Below are 20,725 nucleotides of genomic sequence, written 5' to 3'. Positions count from 1 at the left end.
CAACACATGCTGGTGCGTTTATAGTGCATTACCACAGACTTGAATAGAAGGAGTTGAGATGATTCAACTCCTTTCAAACTCCACACAAAGCTTCATTTTTGAAGCAAAGCATATTATCATTGCAGACTGATTTACAAGGAGTTTTTGGAGAGATTAAAATGTGCCCCAAACTACTGCTTTTAATGCCAGTGTAAAGCGGGCCTAATAAGGGCCTAATAATATGCCTGGGGTTGCCCTGACCCTGCCCTTTGAAGTGAAGCATCTGTGTTATGTATCCAACCTACTACAGAAATACTGATATTTACTAAGAAAAACGTGTATATAAAAACATATGCAGTATCTCACAAAAGTCCTCACATTTTTGTAAATATTTTATTATATATTTTCACACAGCCCTTTCTAAACCGCTGGCAAAAAAAAGTGAGTACACCCCTTTGAGGAAATGTCCAAATTGGGCCCAAAGTGTCAATATTTTGTGTGGCCACCATTATTTTCTAGCACTGCCTTAACCCTCTTGGGCATGGAGTTCACCAGAGCTTCACAGGTTGCCACTTGTGTCCTCTTCCACTCCTCCATGACAAAATCACTGAGCTGGTGGATGTTAGAGACCTTGCACTCCACGACCTTCCGTATGAGGTTGCCTCACAGATGCTCAATAGGGTTTAGGTCTGGAGACATGCTTGGCCAGTCTATCACCTTTACCCTCAGCTTCTTTAGCAAGGCAGTGGTCATCTTGGAGGTGTGTTTGGGGTAATTATCATGTTGGAATACTGCCCTGCAGCCCAGTCTCTGAAGAGAGGGAATCATGAAGAATCGTTCTTGCAAACCAATCTATTAACCTTCTATGAGGAGGTGAGCTGCCATCTAGATAAAGGAAGGCCCGTAGACGTGGTGTATCTGGGTTTTGCAAAAGCACTTGACACAGTTCTCCATAAACTTTTACTGTACAAGGTAAGGTCCGTTGGCATGGACCATAGGGTGTGTACATGGATTGAAAACTGGCTACAAGGGTGAGTTCAGAGGGTGGTAATAAATGGGGAGTACTCGGAATAGTCAGGGGTGGAAAGTGGGGTCCCCCAGGGTTCTGTGCTGGGACCAATCCTATTTAATTTGTTCATAAACAACCTGGATGATGGGGTAAACAGTTCAATCTCTGTATTTGCAGACAATACTAAGCTAAGCAGGGCAATAACTTTTCCGCAGGATGTGGAAACCATGTAAGAAGATTTGAACAAATGAATGGGTTGGGCAACTACATGGCAAATAAGATTTAATGTGGAAAAATGTAAAATAATGAATCTGGGTGTCAAAAATATTAATGCACTGGGGGGAGAACCTCGGGCGAAATCAAGGATGGAAAAGGACCTGGGGGTCCTAGTAGATGATAGACTCAGCACTGATATGCAATGCCAAGCTGCTGCTAACAAATCAAACAGAATATTGACATGTATTAAAAATGGGATTAACTCAAGAGATAAAGTGATAATTCTCCCACTCTACAACTCTGGTCCAGCCTCACCTGAAGTATGCTGTCCAGTTCTGGGCACCAGTTCTCAGGAAGGATGTACTGGAAATGGAGTGAGTACAGAGAAGAGCAACAAATCTAATAAAGGAACTGGAGGATATTAGTTATGAAGATACAGTATCTCACAAAAGTGAGTAACCCCTCACATTTTTGTAAATATTTTATTATATCTTTTCATGTGACAACACTGAAGAAATGACACTTTGCAACAATGTAAAGTAGTGAGTGTACAGCTTGTATAACAGTGTAAATTTGCTGTCCCCTCAAAATAACTCAACACACAGCCATTAATGTCTAAACCGCTGGCAACAAAAGTGGGTACACCCCTAAGTGAAAATGTCCAAATTGGGCTGAAAGTGTCAATATTTTATGTGGCCATCATTATTTTCCAGCACTGCTTTAACCCTCTTAAACATGGAGTTCACCAGAGCTTTACGGGTTGCCACTGGAGTCCTCTTCTACTCCTCCATGGCGACATTGTGGAGCTGGTGGATGTTAGAGACCTTGCGCTCCTCCACCTTCCGTTTGAGGATGCCCCACAGATGCTCAATAGTGTTTAGGTCTGGAGATATGCTTGGCCAGTCCATCACCTTTACTCTCAGCTTCATTAGCAAGGCAGTGGTGCGTGTGGGGAGGTGTGTTTTGGGTCAATATCATGTTGGAATACTGCCCTGCAGCCCAGTCTCTGAAGAGAGGGAATCATGCTCTGCTTCAGTATGTCACAGTACATGTTGGCATTCATGGTTCCCTCAATGAACTGTAGTTCCCCAGTGCTGGAAGCACTCATGCAGCCTGAGATCATGACACTCCCACCACCATGCTTGACTGTAGACAAGACACAATTCTTTGTACTCCTCACCTGGTTGCCGCCACACACGCTTGACACCATCTGAACCAAATAACTTTATCTTGGTCTCATCAGACCACAGGACATGGTTCCAGTAATCCATGTCCTTAGTCTGCTTGTCTATAGCAAACTGTTTGCGGGCTTTCTTGTGCATTATCCTTAGAATAGGCTTCCTTCTGGGATGACAGCCATGCAGACCAATTTGATGCAGTGTGCGGCATATGGTCTGAGCACTGACAGGCTGACCCCCCACCCCTTCAACCTCTGCAGCAATGCTGGCAGCACTCATATGTCTATTTCCCAAAGACAACCTCTGGATACGACACTGAGCATGTGCACTCAGCTTCTTTGATCGACCATGGATAGGCCTGTTCTGAGAGGAACCTGTCCTGTTAAACCACTGTATGGTCTTGGCCACCGTGCTGCAGCTCAGCTTTAGGGTCTTGGCAATCTTCGTATAGCCTAGGCCATCTTTATGTAGGGCAACAATTCTTTTTTTTAGATCCTCAGAGAGTTCTTTGCCATGAGGTGCCATGTTGAACTTCCAGTGACCAGTGTGAGAGCGATAACACCAAATGTTTTTTTAATTGGAAAAAAACAACTTTATTTGAATGAAAATCATTTTACAATGTAGTTACTTATGTGAAAAAATAAACAGTACATTTTAACAGGCAATTTGTGTGAGATTCTTCATACATACATACATGTTAAGGTACAAGGTTATGATGGTGAATACATCCAGTATATAAGAGACTTCATGTCATTCTACTACCAATATATTTTTAATTAAGATTTACATGGTTTAGACCTTCATTAGGACAGTCATCTTCTACTTTTATCTAAGTAGGTCTGTCTGCAAGGCATTGGGGTGTTTTAAGCACATGTTTCTCCATCCTCTAACCATCTATCCCACACCTTTGAGTACTTATGTGCACATTTTCTATGGGCATAGACTAACTTTTTAAATGGCAGTGCATCATTAACATCCTTCTTCCATTGGCGTATGGAGGGAGGCTGAGCCTGCATCCATACCTTAGCTATGCCTTTACGTGCCATAAACAGAGTTTCATTTAGAAATGTAGCTTGGTATTTGTCAATTTCTACATCTGGCAGAAGACCCAAAAGACATAATTTGGGGTCCAATACCACCGGGGATCCCATATTGTCATGTAAGAATTGGACAATCTGCGTCCAATATGTCTGAATATTTGGGCAGCTCCATATGAGATGGAAGAACGTACCTGGTGCTGCATGACACAAATGGCATGACAGGTCATATGTACGGAGAAATTTTGCCCTTTTGAGGGGAGTCAAGTAGGCTTTGTGTATAATGTAAATTTGTGTCAGTCTGTCTGATAGCTTAGGGGATGTCAATCTGGTCCCTTCCATTATTTCATCCCAGTCTTCCTCCCCTATGGGGCCTATGTCTTTTTCCCATTCCATTTTTGCCTTCTGTGCAGTAGCATTTGATCTACGGTTTCTAATCTGTAGGTAGAGAGTTGAAATAAGTTTAGAGGGTTCCTCTCCCAGTATTACATCCAGGACTGGGGGGAGAATCCAACACCACTTCCATATTTGGTATTTGTGTTTTTAATGCATGGCGAAGTTGCAAGTACTTAAAAGCCATCTGGTTAGGGAGGGTATATTCTTCCTTAAGCACCTGAAACTGCTTGAGTCTGGAGTCAGATAGCACCTGATGAATGTATATTATGCCATATGTAGCCCATACTGTCGAGTCTGACAGGTATTCTAACACCGGGAGGTGTTTGTTAAACCATAGTGGGGTGTGAGTGTGAATTTTCCCAATGTTTTGCTTTTTCAGCGTAAATTCCCATATTCTTTGATGATGGAGCAACATTCCCATATTATACCTTGGGAGTTTTTTAGTAACTTGTTTCCCTCTAAGGATAGCTTGAATCCGGGTAAATGCTGGGTGTCCCGGTTTGTTGCATACTAAGGATCTATAACGTTGCATTTCCTCTTTATTAAAGTGGTATATATGGGAAAGTTAAGCTGCTAAGTAATAATCTTGTAGATCAGGAAAGGACACTCCTCCCCGATCTGTGGGGTTCTTTAAAACATGCCAATCCAGTTTGTGTCTGCCATTAACCCAAACAAATGAGTTTAAAATGGCTTCTAGTTGTTTAAAGACTTTTAAAGGGATATAGAGAGGGGCATGCCAAACCATATATAGTATTTTGGGTAACAAAATCATTTTTATTATATTTATACGTCTCATCACCCCCAGTGGCAGCCTGGACCATGTCTATGTTTTGGACTTTATTAGGTCAAATAGGGGTGTAACATTTAAGTGTGTGTAGTCCGTCAAAGTCCTGGTGACCTCCACCCCTAGGTACTTAATTTTGGATACTCTGGGTAATAGAAGAGTTCAGACATGTGCAGGATGAAAAAATTTGTTTAGTTTAGTTTCGTTTCGATTCGTTATTTAACTAAATTCGTTTAGTTAAATTCGTTGCATTCATTACATTCGTTTTCGGAATTTGTTTCGTTTCGTATTCGAATTCGAAAAAATTCGACCGCATTCGAAAAAAAAATATCAAATTCGAAAAAATTCTAACACATTCGAAAAAAGCTGTCAAATTCGAAAAAATTCTACCACATTCGAAAAAACTATCAAATTCGAAAAAATTCTACCACATTCGAAAAAAACTATCAAATTCGAAAAAATTCTACCACATTCGAAAAAAACTGTCAAATTCGAAAAAATTCTACCACATTCGAAAAAAACTATCAAATTCCAAAAAAATTTTACTACATTCGAAAAAAATATCAAATTCGAAAAAATTCTACCACATTCGAAAAAAAACTGTCAAATTCGAAAAATTTCTACCACATTCGAAAAAAACTATAAAATTCGAAAAAATTCTACCGCATTCGAAAAAAACAATAACTGAATTTGAAAAAGTAAACTATATATAACCATTTTGCGAAATTTGAAATTCGTATAGAATGAAATCGAATTCCAATAGAAAAGATTAGGATAGAATAGAAAGTATAAAAGAATGGCATAGAAAAACAATAGAACAGAATAGAAAAAAATATAATATATTGTATTCTAATCTTTTCTATTTGAATTCGAATTCATTCTGTACCAAATTCCAATTTTGGAAGATGGTTAAATATATATATTATATTTTTTTTCTATTCTGTTCCATTGTTTTTCTATGCTATTCTTTTCTATTCTATTCTAAACTTTTCTATTCGAATTTGAATTAATTCTATGCGAAATTCGAATTTCTGAAGATGGCTTCTAAAATTAGAATTTCATATAGAATGAATTCGAATTTGAATAGAAAAGATTAGAATAGAAAATAATAGAAATAGAATAGATTAGAAAAACAATAGAACAGAAGAGAATAAAATATAATATATACATATACTATATTTTTTTTCTATTCTGTTTCATTGTTTTTCTATGCTATTCTTTTTTATTCTATTCTAAACTTTTCTATTCGAATTTGAATTCATTCTATATGAAATTCGAATTTCGGAAGATGGCTTCTGAAATTCGAATTTCGTATAGAATGAATTTGAATTTGAATAGAAAAGAATAGACTAGAAAAACAATAGAACAGAACAGAATAAAATATAATATATATATATTATATCTTATTCTATTCTGTTCTATTGTTTTTCTAGTCTATTCTTTCTACTCTATTTTAATCTTTTCTAATCAAATTCATTTTATACGAAATTCGAATTTTGGAAGATGGTTTTATATATATATATATATATATATATATATATATATATATATATATATATATATATATATATATATATATATATATATATATATATATATATACTATTTTTTCTAATCTGTTCTATTGTTTTTCTATTATTTTCTATTATATTCTGATCTTTTCTATTTGAATTCAAATTCATTCTATACAAAATTATATATTATTATATTATATATATATATAAAAATAAATAAAAAAATTGGAATTTGGTACAGAATGAATTTGAATAGAAAAGATTAGAATAGAATATTTTATATTTTTTTCTATTTTGTTCTGTTGTTTTTCTATGCTATTCTTTTATATTATTCAAATTTCGTATAGAATGATTTCGCATTCAAATAGAAAGGATTAGAATAAAATAGAAAAGAATAGAAAAGAATAGAAAAACAATAAACCAGCATAGAAAAAAATAAAATAAAATAAAATAAATAAATATATATATATATATATATATATATATATATATATATATATATATATATATATATATATATACCGTATTTATCGGCGTATAACAAGCACTTTTTTCCCCTTAAAATCAGGGGAAAATCACGGGTGCGTGTTATTGCGATCCTGAGCTCGGCTCTTCTCGGCCACTTTCGGCTTCACTCGAGCGCCGCCCGAACCTAGCCGAGTGTACTCGGCTAGGTTCGGATAGCTCCGCTCACAGTCACGCCCATCCCGGACGGGACTACGAGTGGAGCCAAAAGTGAACGAGAGCCGCCGAGAAGAGCCGAGGACCGGCTCTGTGTATTTTGGCTCCGGCGGCACCATTTTCAAATCGCGGTCAGCGATTTTGAAGCTCAGATCGCAGGGAGATCACAGGATTTTGCGAGCTGCAAGGCTGCACTGGGGCAAGGCTGCACTGGGATAAGGCTGCAATGGACACTGGGGAAGGCTGCACTGACAAGGCTGCACTGACAAGGCTGCACTGACATGGCTGCACTGGGGCAAGGCTGCACTGAGAAGGCTGCAATGATGGGCATTTAAATGTAAGTTTTTTTCCTTAAAATTCCCTCCTAAACTTGGGGTGCGTGTTATACGTCGGTGCGTGTTATACGCCGATAAATACGGTAATTTTTTTTGTTTTATTCTCTTCTATTTTTTTTTATGCTTTTCTTTTCTATTATTTTATATTCTATAATAGTCTTTTCAATTCAAATTCATTCTATACGAAATTCGAATTTCGGTACATGGCTTCTGAAGTTTGAATTTCGTATAGAATGAATTTGAATTTGAATAGAAAAGATAGAAAACAGAATAGAAGAAAATATATTATATATATTATATTTTCTTCTATTCTGTTCTATTGTTTTTCTAGTCTATTCTTTTCTATTATTTTCTATTCTATTCTAATTTTATATATATATATATATATATATATATATATATATATATATATATATATATATAATATACATATACACATACACATATATATATATATATATATATATATATATATATATATATATATATATATATATATATATATACATATACACATACACATATATATATATATATATATATATATATATATATATAAAACCATATTCCGAAATTTTAATTTCTTATAAAATGAATTTGAATTTGAATAGGAAAGATTAGAATAGAGTAGAAGAGAAAAGACTAGAAAAACAATAGAACAGAATAGAATAAATTATATATATTATATTTTATTCTGTTCTATTGTTTGTCTAGTCTATTATTTTCTATTCTAATCTTTTCTATTCAAATTCGAATTCATTCTATATGAAATTCCACTTTCAGAAGCCATCTTCTGAAATTCGAATTTCGTATAGAATGAATTTAAATTCGAATAGAAAAGTTTAGAATAGAATAGAAAAGAATAGCATAGAGAAACAATGAAACAGAATAGAAAATTATATATATATATATATATATATATATATATATATATATATATATATATATATATATATATATATATATAAAACATCTTCCAAAATTCGAATTTCATATAGACCGAAATCAAATTTGAATATAAAAGATTAGAATAGAATAGAAAATAATAGAAAAGAATAGACTAGAAAAACAATAGAACAGAATAGAAGAAAATATATTATATATATTATATTTTCTTCTATTCTGTTTTCTATCTTTTCTATTCAAATTCGAATTCATTCTATACGAAATTCAAACTTCAGAAGCCATGTACCGAAATTCAAATTTCGTATAGAATGAATTTGAATTGAAAAGACTATTATAGAATATATATATATATATATATATATATATATACATATAATTTTTTTTTTATTATTCTCTTCTATTGTTTTTTTATGCTTTTCTTTTCTATTATTTTATATTTTATAATAGTCTGTTCAATTCAAATTCGAATTCATTCTATACGAAATTCAAACTTCAGAAGCCATGTACCGAAATTCGAATTTCGTATAGAATGAATTTGAATTTGAATTGAAAAGACTATTATAAAATATAAAATAATAGAAAAGAAAAGTATAAAAAAACAATAGAAGAGAATAATAAAAAAAAAAAATTATATATATATATAGATATATATATATATCTATATATATATATATATATATAGATATATGTATATATCTATATATATATATTCTATTGCTTTATTATTTTATATTCTATCTTATTGTTTTTTTTAGAAAAACATTTTCTATTTTTTTCGAATTCGATTATGTTTTCGAATTCGATTCGAATATGTTTTCGAATATGTTTTCGAATTCGATTCGAATATGTTTTCGAATATGTTTTCGAATTCGTTCGTTTTTTTTCGGATTCGTTTAAATTCTTTACTTTTGTAATTCGGAAATTGGAATGCATCCCAATTTCTGAATAATGAAAAATTCGTCCGAATTTCGATTCGGAACGAAACGAAATGCACATGTCTAGAAGAGTTGGGTTTGTTTTAGGGGGGGAAGATGTCCAGTGGGAGAATTTGAGATTTGTCCCAGTTAATACGCAATCCCAAGTAGCTATACATCTTTTCAATAATTTCGAGTGCAGCCTGCAGTGAAGGTCCTTGGTCCACCAGATACAAAATTGTGTCATCAGCATATAGACCTATTTTATCTACTGTATGACCTTTTCTCAGTCCCTTTATATTAGTGTCTGCTCTAATGGCAATTGCCAGTGGCTCCGCTGCCAGGGCATATAGTAGGGAGGACAAGGGGCATCCCTGTCTTGTACCCCTCTCCAGAGGGAATTGCTCCGAAAGCCAGCCATTAACAAATACCCTTGCTTTAGGTGTCTGGTAAAGAAGCTTAACCCACTGCATAAACTGTGGACCAAAGCCATAATTATGTAGGCACTCCCACAGATACGGCCATTCTACGGAATCAAAGGCTTTGGCAGTGTCAAGTGCTACCACCACCCTGGTTCCGGAATTGTCATGCTGAGCCTGTATGTTCATATATAATCTCCTAATGTTCATGGCAGTGTTTTTCCCTGGCATAAAGCCTGTTTGGTCAGGATGTATTAACGTGAGTATAACTGTGTTCAATCTATTGGCCAGTATTTTAGCTAGTATCTTTATATCCACCTGTAGGAGTGATATAGGCCTATATGACTCAGGGTAATGGGGGTCCTTGCCCGGCTTAGGGAGTACAATTATCTGCGCCTCCTGCATGGATAAAGGGAGCAAATGTGTGTCAAATATGGACTGATAAAGATCCTTGAGTTTAGGTATGAGCGTTTCTGAATATGTTGCATAGAACTCCAGGGGTAGTCCATCTAGTCCAGGAGCTTTAGACTTGGCCAGTTGGGCAATCGCATCGGAAATATCCTGTGTAGTTATGGGTGCATCTAGTAATTTCACTTGTTCTGGTTTTAATCTAGGGAATTGGATAGTGTTTAAGTACGCCTGAAGTTCCGTTTGTGTATACGTTGTACGGGATTTATATAGATTTTTATAGAATTGTAAAAACTGGGATGCTACTTGGAAGGGGTCTGTAATATTATTTCCCTCAGTGTCTTTTAGGGACACTACCACTGTTGTGCATGTGAGCTAGATAGGCTAATAACCTGCCTGCCCTCTCCCCCTGTTCATAAACTCTTTGCTTACAGAAAAATATACTTTGCTTGGCCTTTTCAGTGCATAATTGTGTTACCATGCGGGACTGTAATTTTACCCTGCCTAGGTTTTCGGGAGTGGGATTGGAGTTATAAATTGTTTCCAGCTCTTGTAGCTTGTCAGTTGTTAATTGCAGTGTTAGATTGGATGACTGTTTTAGTCTATTTATTCTGGTGGTAAGAATCCAACGGGCCTGTTCCTTAAAGTCATCCCAGAATGTGTTGAGGGAGGGTGGGATTCTAGGTCTATCCAGGAAATATTTAATCTCTCTTTCAATGGAGTCATGGACTGTAAGGGCCGACAGCCAGTGGGGGTTTAATCTCCATGTGCGTATAGGGGGGCATTCCCCAGAGATACTGTCACCCAACATGGGGAATGATCTGATAATAACCTTGGTGCAATCCCTGACCCCGTGACTTTAAGTAGTAGAATCTGGGACACCAGAACAAAGTCTATTCTAGACATGGTATTATGGCTCTGGTTGTTGGGTTGTTGTGCCTCCACACATCTACTAGGGCAAACTCTGTCATGGTGCGAGACCTAGTGGATCCCCTATTTGTGTCGGTCGGTCTAGATATGGAGACATTGTCCTGTTAAAGTCTCCCATCCAAATTGCTGGTATTGTTGGATGTTGCGCTATAAACGCTAGGCCCTCTGCTACAACATCAGATTTATATGGGGGGAATGTAGCTGGCTATGATTAGCAAGGGGGTTCCTCCAACAAGTGCATGTATAAAGATATATCTACCCTGCCAGTCAGTCTCCAAAGCAATCAATTCAAACGGGGTGGATTTAGCCACTAGCACCGTGACCCCCCTGGAAAAGTTCATATGGGTGCTGTGATATGCCCATCCCACCCAGGGGCGCCTCAGCGCTGCCTGCAGATGTCCAGTGACATGTGTCTCCACCAGTGCAACAATATCTGCCTTTTGTCTTTTAATAAATGTTAGTATAGCTGTACGTGTATTTTATCCCGCATACCTCACACATTCCAAGTCATAAATTTAATATCTGTCCCGTTGGTCATGGCTTACTGGGGAAACATATACCGGCAGGGTAGCGCATCCTATTAACACACATTGCCTATTCACTTTAAAAACATCTCTATAATTCACACAATAACCATATAATTTCAGGTTCTTTTCCCAACACAATAACTTGCGCACAACGGTGCAACATTTCCCAATGCTTTGATCTACTGATCTGGCATTTTCCTTCCCTCCCAGCTTTTCACCTCCCCAACTTGGCGAAAGCATACTGTACCCATGAACCAGTGTTCGGATTTTCTTCCAGCCTTCCTAACTGACTGGAGGTGTTCTACTTAAACCAACAACCTTTATGTGAGTTAGCGTCCAGCTGTCAACATTGGCTCGAGGTGCAGTACTTAAGGTATTATGAGCTGGAAGGTTCAATATAAAAAAGAAAAGAAAAAAATAGGGGTTGCATACAAAGTGGGGGCGATTATTCACCGTGTGAGGCATGGATAGGTCACAGGGGATGTCCTATGTGTCTCTTGCTCTGTCTGAGTGAGACTCTCACTGCAAGAATATAAAGTCATCCTGGTGTGCTAGATATTTGGAGCCACAGCCCCATAGTATCTACATTAATGTGCTGTGGGGGCAATACAATACACAGGTTGATACTCTCTGTAGTCCAAGTATCTGTAGATCCAAAGCCATGTACATATGAATGTCAGCAAGCTGAAGGTTTCCCCCTCCTCCCCAGAGATGTCGCAAGAGGAGCTGACCCCCTATCTTCAGTAGAGGAAGTCTCCAGTTTCACATTCAGTAATGCTTGGGTCGTAAGAATGGGGGAGGGGAAGGGGTAAAGACAGAAGGAGGGGGAGGCTTTCAAACTTTTGTGTAAAAAAATAAATGATGGGGTGAAATTACCCCCCCACAGCAAAGAGGACAATTAGAAGAAAAATGGAGCCTGATATCTTCTGCCAATGGCAACAGTACTCACAGTATAGGGCCGTATATCCGATAATCCATCCGGGCGTCCATGCCGGTCCAACCAGTGTGCTGCCGACCTTCTGGTCTTCAAAGAATAAGGCCTTGCCATCCTCCTCCACTCTCAGTCTGGCCGGGAACAACATAGCATATTTAAAGTGTGCCACCCTGAGTTGTCTCTTGACATCTTGGAACTGTGCACGCTTTCTTTGAACTTCATTAGAGAAGTCAGGGAACACCGCAACATGACCATTGCCCAAAGTGATGTTTCCCTTCTCTCTGGTCAACCGCAGAATTTTATTTCTATCTTTAAAGTTGAGGAACTTGGCAATGAAGGTCCTGGGGGGGCTCCAACCGGTGGAGGTTTAGCTGAGATGCGGTGCACCCGTTCCACAGTGAACATGACTGAGAAGGCTTCTCTTCCAAAATGTTGGATCAGGAGGGATTCCAGATATTCAGCAGGGTTGGTACCTTCAGCCTTTTCAGGTAAACCGATTAAACGGAGGTTGCATCGTCTTAAACGATTCTCCATATCGTCTTGGTGAGCGTGTAGTTGGTGGATCTGGCACTGCAAGTCTTCCGTGGTGTGGCTCAGGGGATGCAGGATATCCTTTGCTGCTCCGATGCGTGTCTCAGCCTCGCTTACCCTGTCTTTTACCTTAGATAGGTCCTGACGCAGCACGGAAATGTCAATCTTGACCTCATCAATTTTGGCGGTGAGTGTCCCCTGCAGCGCCGCTATGGCATCCAAGACCTTAGATGTGTCTGCGCTTTGATGGTCCGTTGCTGAGCACGTGCCGTCGCCTTCCTTGGCCTGCGAGTCTTGATCTTTATGGCGGTATTTTGCTAACTTATCCACCGCCTCGGAGGTCCTTTTCGGCGGAGACATGGCTCTTCGCTGCTTTGGGATGTGTATCTCAAGGGCTTCCCCAGGTGGAGCAAGATGGCCGCTGCTCCAGAGATTAGGCTGGGGCCACACTCCACTTCCAAGACAGTCGCAGGCTGTGTGTATGTCTATGCTGGGGGTGCAGATACTCAGAATGTCCCTCTAGAATGTAGCAGAGCGTAAGCCAGACAGGAGAGCCAGGAGAACACACTGTGACCACCGCCGGGTGCAGCAAGATGGCTGCCATTCCGGGATGTAGGCCGAAGCCGCGGCCTTTCCCGGGGGCAACAGAGAGCATGGGTGCACTGCAATCAGGTCCTTAAGCAGTCCGGAGGTGGTTCTAGGAGATGGGCTGGTGCTAGGCTGCCAGGGGGGCCCAAAACAGCTATCTAGGCCGCCGCCGGGTGCAGCAATATGGCCGCCGCTTCAGAGACTAGGCCGAAGCCGTGGCCTTTCCTAGGGGTGTTACTGGTCCGGAGGCTCCGGGCGGCATTTCGGCGATGCAGCAGGCTCCAGAAGCAAGGGAAGAGATGGATCTTATCCCCAAATGTGGTGTATAGTGTCCAATGGCTAGGATGGTGACAGGGGGGCCCAAAACAGCTATTCAGGTCCCCGCCGGGTGCAGCAAGATGGCCGCCGCTCCGGAGATTAGGCCGAAGCCGCGGCCTTTCCCAGGGGTGTTACTGGTCCGGAGGCTCCAGGCGGCATTCCAGCGATGCAGCAGGCTCCAGAAGCAGGGGAAAAGATGGATTCTATCCCCAAATGTTGTGTATAGTGTCCGATGGCTAGGATGGTGACAGGATGATAAAATTGGAGTTTGGGTCAGCAGAGCTCTCTCAACCTGCGACCTACTCCATTGCTTCCCAGGCCACGCCCCACTCTGATAACACCAAATTTAACACACCTGCTCCCCAGTCACACCTGAGACCTTGTGACACTAACGAGTCACATGACATTGCGGAGGGAAAATGGCTAATTGGGCCCAATTTGGACATTTTCACTTAGGGGTGTACTCACTTTTGTTGCCAGCAGTTTAGACATTAATGGCTGTGTGTTGAGTTATTTTTAGGGGACAGCAAATTTACACAGTTATACAAGCTGTACACTCACTACTTTACATTGTAGCAAAGTGTAATTTCTTCAGTGTTGTCACATGAAAAGATATAATAAAATATTTATAAAAATGTGATGGGTGTAGATACTGTATATACTAAGTCACATGACACCGGGAGGGAAGATGGATAATTGGGCCCGATTTTGACATTTTCACTTAGGGGTGTACACACTTTTGACACACATGAAAAGATATAATAAAATATTTACAAAAATGTGAGGGGTGTACTCACTTTTGTGAGATACTGTAGGTTGCGGGCACTGAACTTATTCTCTCTGGAGAAGAGACTCTTGAGAGGGGATATGATTTCAATTTACAAATACCATACTGGTGATCCCACAATAGGGATAAAACGTTTCTGCGGAAGTGAGTTTAACAAGACACGTGGTCACTCATTAAAATTAGAAGAAAAGAGGTTTAACCTCAAACTGCATAGAACAGTGGTCATCAACCCTGTCCTCAGGGCCCACTAACAGGCCAGGTTTGCAAGATAACTAAAATACATCACAGGTGATATCATTTACTGCTCAGTGATTGCAGTATTTTAGTCTGCATCTCCCCAAGGTAATACATAAAACCTGGCCTGTTAGTGGGTCCTGAGGACAGGGTTGATGACCACTGGCGTAGAGGGTTCTTTACTGTAAGAGCGGCAAGGATGTGGAATTCCCTTCCAGGCGGTGGTTTCAGCGGGGAGCATCGAAAGTTTAAAAAAACTATTAGATAAGCACCTGAACAACCACAAGATACAGGGATATACAATGTAATACTGACATATAATCACACACAAGTTGAACTTGATGGACTTGTGTCTTTTTTCAACCTCACCTACTATGTAACTATGTAACTTGTGCCTTCCCACGTGTATCCACCACCAGTCACACCAAACTCACACATTATCATTTTACCTATGTTTGCAATAGGTTAAATATGTATAAATATATATCTATATATATCTATATATAGAGATATAGATATATATATATCTATATATAGAGATATAGATATATATATCTCTATATATAGAGATATATATCTATATCTCTATATATATTGATATATATAGATATATATATATATAGATATATATATATATCTATATATATATACACACACACAAACTATATTGTCAAAAGTATTGGAACACCTGCCTTTACACGCACATGAACTTTAATGACATCCCAGTCTTAGTCCGTAGGGTTGAATATTGAGTTGGCCCACCCTTTGCAGCTATAACAGCTTCAACTCTTCTGGGAAGGCTGTCCACAAGGAGTGTGTCTATGGGATTGTTTGACCATTCTTCCAGAAGTGCATTTGTGAGGTCAGGCACTAATGTTGGACGAGAAGGCCTGGTTGACAAACTTCTCTCATTCATCCTAAGGGTGTTCTATCAGGTTGTGGTAAGGACTCTTTGCAGGCCAGTCATGTACCTCCACCCCAAACTCACTCATCCATGTCTTTATACACCTTGCTTTGTGCACTGGTCCAAATCATTTGGTGGAGGGGGAGTTATGGTGTGGGGTTGTTTTTCAGGGGTTGGGCTTGGCATCACACTGTCATGCCAGTCTACAGCTTCTTTGTACTTGGAAGCTGCCAGATGTAAGCTCTTGGAAACATCTGCCCAGATAGAATTGAAGGATTGTTGTGTCTGTGGCTAAATTGTGACAATCGCCCAATTAAATAGTGCTTTGAGGTTGGCTTGTAAGTTGGAGACATCCTGTAAGGATGGTATTCCACTACATAGCTTGGTGTCATCTGCATAGACTGAAATGGTAAATCCCAGGCTCTATATAATTTATAAATATAGTGTATATTAAAAAGTAAGGGTCCCAGCAATGAAGCTTGGGGTACACTGCTAATAAAATAGACAATTCAGCATATGAATCATTATCCACTATTCTCTGAATATGGTCTTTTAGCCAGTTTTCTATTATTTACAAACTGATTTTTCCCAGCCTGTAGACTTTACCTTACACATTAGCTGTGTGTGGAGAACTGTGCCAAACACTTTCGAAAAATCCAAATATACTACATCCATAGGCACTCCTTTATCTGAGGTTTTGCTTACCTCCTCATAAAAAGAAATCAGATTTCTTTGACAACTTCTGTTTTTCATGAATCTATGCTGTCTATTGCCTAAAATAAATAAACGGGTGGCCCCACCCCCTCTGACGCCACGGGGAAGCCATTGGGAAGTCCCCGTGTGTCAGGGGGGGGCGGGGTCACCCGGGTACATCACCGTGTGGCCCCGCCCTCAGTTATAAAAGAACTGTCATCGCGCTGAAGCGTCATAAGGCGGGTGCCTCCCATGGAGGTGGATGTTTTTTATTTTATTTTTCAGTCTGTCGGCAGAGCCATAGAAGAAGATGAATGGACTTCGTGGGACATTTGCATTTTTTTATTTTTTAATAAAGCACTTGTCCCAAGGTGTGTCTTGTGTCTTTTAACATTTTGACACTTTTTTTGTGAAATGGTACGGGTACAATGTACCCGTTACCATTTCAAACAGGGGGGGCAGAATCTGGGGGTCCCCTTGTTAAAGGGGGCTTCCAGATTCCGATAAGCCCCCCCACCCGCAGACCCCCACAACCACTGGGCAAGGGTTGTGGGGATGAGGCCCTTGTGTCCATCAACATGGGGACAAGGTGCTTTGGGGGGCTACCCCAAAGCACCCTCCCCTTGTTGAGGGCATGTGGCCTGGTATAGTTCAGGAGGGGGGCGCTCTCTCATCCCCCCCTCTTTTCCTGCGGCCTGCCAGGTTGCGTGCTCAGATAAGGGTCTGGTATGAATTTTTGGGGGACCCCCAGGCAATTTTTTTTTTTAATTAAAATCTATACCAGGCCTGATGGGTCTGGTATGGATTTTGACGGGGAACCCTAAGCCATTTTTTTTTAATTGGCGCAGAGTTCCCCTTAATATCCATACCAGACCTGAAGGGCCTGGTATGGAATTTGGGGGGACCCCCACGCAATTTTTTTTAAAATTTTGGTTCAGGGTTCCCCTTAATATTCATACCAGACTCAAAGGGCCTGGTAATGGACTGGGGGGATCCCATGCCATTTTTTTAAAAAGACTTTTATCTGTATTGCCGGGACCCGACAATTCATTGCAGCCGTGAGTAGTTTTATAAATTACTTTTTTCCTTTAGAAATGTCATTTTGTGCAGGGACTGTTCTACACATGGGAAAAATGTGTCACTTTACAGGCATACTATAGACACCCCCCAGGTACGAAATTTAGAGGAATGTTTCACTTTAAGCATTATTAAAATCACTGCTCCCGAAAAAATGGCTGTTTTTAAAAACTTTTTTTTGCATTGATACATGTCCCCTGGGGCAGGACCCAGGTCCCCCAAACACTTTTTATGACAATAACTTGCATATTAACCCTTAAAAGTAGCACTTTTGATTTTTCACGTTCATGTCCCGTGGACTTTAATGGTGTTCGCGTGTTCTAACACATTTTTTGCCTATTTGCATGTTCTGCTTTGAACCAAACCGGGGGGTGTTCGGCTCATCCCTAACACAGACACATGTACCTTCTTTTTGTCCCCAGTCACCCACTCTAGATTATTTTGTAAAGTGCCTACATGCTCAGACCTGAACTTTTTACTATTAATGTATTTGAAGACTTTTTTGAGGTTTGACCTACTCTGTCGCTCATTTTACATTTTTGTGGCCTTTATTTCCTTCTTACATAATCTGTTTTATTCTTTGTAATCTTTAAAGTGTTCCTTCATTTTTATTATTTATAGCTTTTTTAGCTTTGGCTATGAGCCACAGGTTTTATTTTTAGCCTTTTAAACTTATTTCCCATGGGAATATATTTTGCAGTGTGTTCACAAGAATTCTCATTTCTGTTCTGTGCTCATCTATGTCAGTATTACCACCCAGTCTAATGCCGCGTACACACAATCGGAAATGCCGCCAGCAAAACTCAGATGAGAGCTTTTTGTCGGAAAATGTGACCGTGTGTATGCTCCATCGGTCTTTTGCTGGCAGAATTCCAGCCAACAAAAGATTGAGAGCATGCTCTCTATTTTTTAGTCAGGGAAAGTTCCTATCCGAAAATGCGATCATCTGTATGCAATTCAGATACACAAAAAATCACGCATGCTCAGAATCAAGTACGAGACGGAAGCGCTCGTTCTGGTAAAACGAGCGTTTGTAATGGAGATAGCACATTCGTCACGCTGTCAATTTTTGGATCTTTTAATGCAGCACATTCTTTTGTTGTTTATAATGCTAGAAGAATGAATTTGTTTTGCTGCTGATATTCACACAGAGTTCTCACAAACTTATTTCTTTATTATTTCTCGTGATCTCTTGAATAATCTTTTTTGTTTTTAAAGTCAGATCTCCATAATAATGTTTAGAATTATTTTTTATAGTCATTTTTTTAAATCAAGATCTCCTGTTTTTTTGATTATTTTTAAATTATTTTCTGGTGATCTCCATATTTTTTTTGTGTCAAGTTTCCACAACATTATTATCTTGTATTTTTAAAGCTCAAGGAGGTTGGTTGTTGTCCCTTGTTAATTTGACATTGTATTTTTGAAATGTACCTGCCTACCCACAAACAAACTGTTATTTTTGAAGAAAAACACATAGGCAAGTATTTTCATATAAAAAATCTACATTTATTCTGGCTCATAACAAAATAAAGAGGAATGCAACGCTGGAGAAACTGCTTGAATTTGCGAAGCCTTTGTACCCCAGAGCGCACATCAACTCTTTGTTAGACACGTGCAACTCGTTTCGTAACGAATCAAAATTTGGCAGAATTTTGCATCTATCGGACATTCGGATGCATCCAAATGTCCGAATAAAAAAATGACGAATTTCAACTAATACGAAAGAAATTATAGCGAATATAACTAATTAATTCGACATGATTCGGTAGTTCGTTAAAGATCTAATGAAACAAAAGGTCAGCTCAAAGTAAATCTTACAGTCCAATCAGCTGATTAATTTTGTGCTGGAGGTTGGATTACTGGCAAAGTGCATTCCTGAGAACTGAGTGAGAAGGGTGTTGTATTGTATTTGAGCAGATATTGTCATTGTGTGTGTTAATAGATTCAATAAACAAACGACTTTCCAAACTACGAATCATTATCACAAATATATACATATATAAATATAAAATTTCAACTAATATGAAAAAAATTATGGTGGATATAACGAATGAATTCGACATGATTCGAGATTCAGTATAATGAATATCGACACTCTACGAATAATAACGAATTATCCGAAAACGAATTAACATAACATAATGAATATAACAGAATGAAATTATGTATTTTACGAATGACAACTAACCAAAAGGAAACAAAATTTCCCATTGTGCACGAGTCTAACTAGTCTGTGTTTAGTCTGTAACTAAAAATTTGTAGCCTCAGGGGGCGTGGCCTAGCGCATGGAGCTGTAAGACGCACATCGCGGCAGCTCCCGGTCCTAATGGCTTCCACGGGGACATATCTCCTACACCATCGCCTGCACAGCCACCAAATCGGGTAAAGGGAAACCCTGAGATCAATCAAACCTGGACACAGGGAGATCTGGAACGTTTTGTGACCCGAGCCTTTGCGGCCTATCTGAGTCAGGGACCATCCTAGATGGTGATGGTGCCTCCATCCCTGCCCGCTCTGAACAAGCAGACGCCGATCAGGTACATTCCAGGGTCTGCTCAGCCTCTCTAGCTGACATAAAGCCCCCCTTATACAACTCACACAGCCCTCACAGCCTCTCACAGGCATCCCTGTTCTCTGGGGATGGATGGGACAGGGAGTCACAGATGCGATCCATGCATACTTATTTACGCTCCCTGCCCACTAAAAATGACTTTGAGCACTATGTCTCCCGCATGGAGAAGACCTATAAGAAAGAGATTGCTGATCTTAAAAGGAATTTTGGGACCCGCATGGAGGATGTAGAGAACACTACTGATGGCATTTGCAACACACTGCAGTCCCATGAGGAGACCCTTAACTCCCACACTGTCATGCTGCAGCAGCTCATGTATCACAAAGATGACCGTGATTGAAAACCGTACTAGATGGAACAATAGACGAAACAATATCAGGATACATGGTATCCCTGAAAAAGTAGAACACAAGGACTTAACTGGGGCAGTCACCGCCATTTTTAATCAACTCCTCCAACAGCCTAAAGATACCCCTATTGGGCTGGACAGAATGCACAGGACCTCGGGCCCAAGGAATCCTGACTCCTCTTTCACCGGTGATACGCTATGCAGGGTGCACTTTTACAAAGTCAAAGAGGAGATCATGAGATTCGCCAGCACACAGGACTCCATTCGGCTGAATGACACCCCTGTCATACTACTCCCAGATCTTTCGCGTCAAACTCTGGCCATGAGGCGTGCACTTAAACCAATCACATCTATCCTCCAGGAGAAGCATATTAACCGCTTGCCGACCATCTGCCGCAGTTATACTTAGGCAGAATGGTACAGGCAGGCGAATCGCCGTCATTGTACTGTGGTATCATAGACGGCCACTAGGGGGCACGTGCGCGCTGCTGGAAGCGTATGCGCG

The sequence above is a fragment of the Aquarana catesbeiana genome, linkage group LG07, assembly GCF_042186555.1.
Source record: "Aquarana catesbeiana isolate 2022-GZ linkage group LG07, ASM4218655v1, whole genome shotgun sequence".
NCBI lineage: Eukaryota > Metazoa > Chordata > Amphibia > Anura > Ranidae > Aquarana > Aquarana catesbeiana.
The sequence above is the reverse complement of the archived record's forward strand: the minus strand, read 5'-3'. Positions refer to the sequence as shown.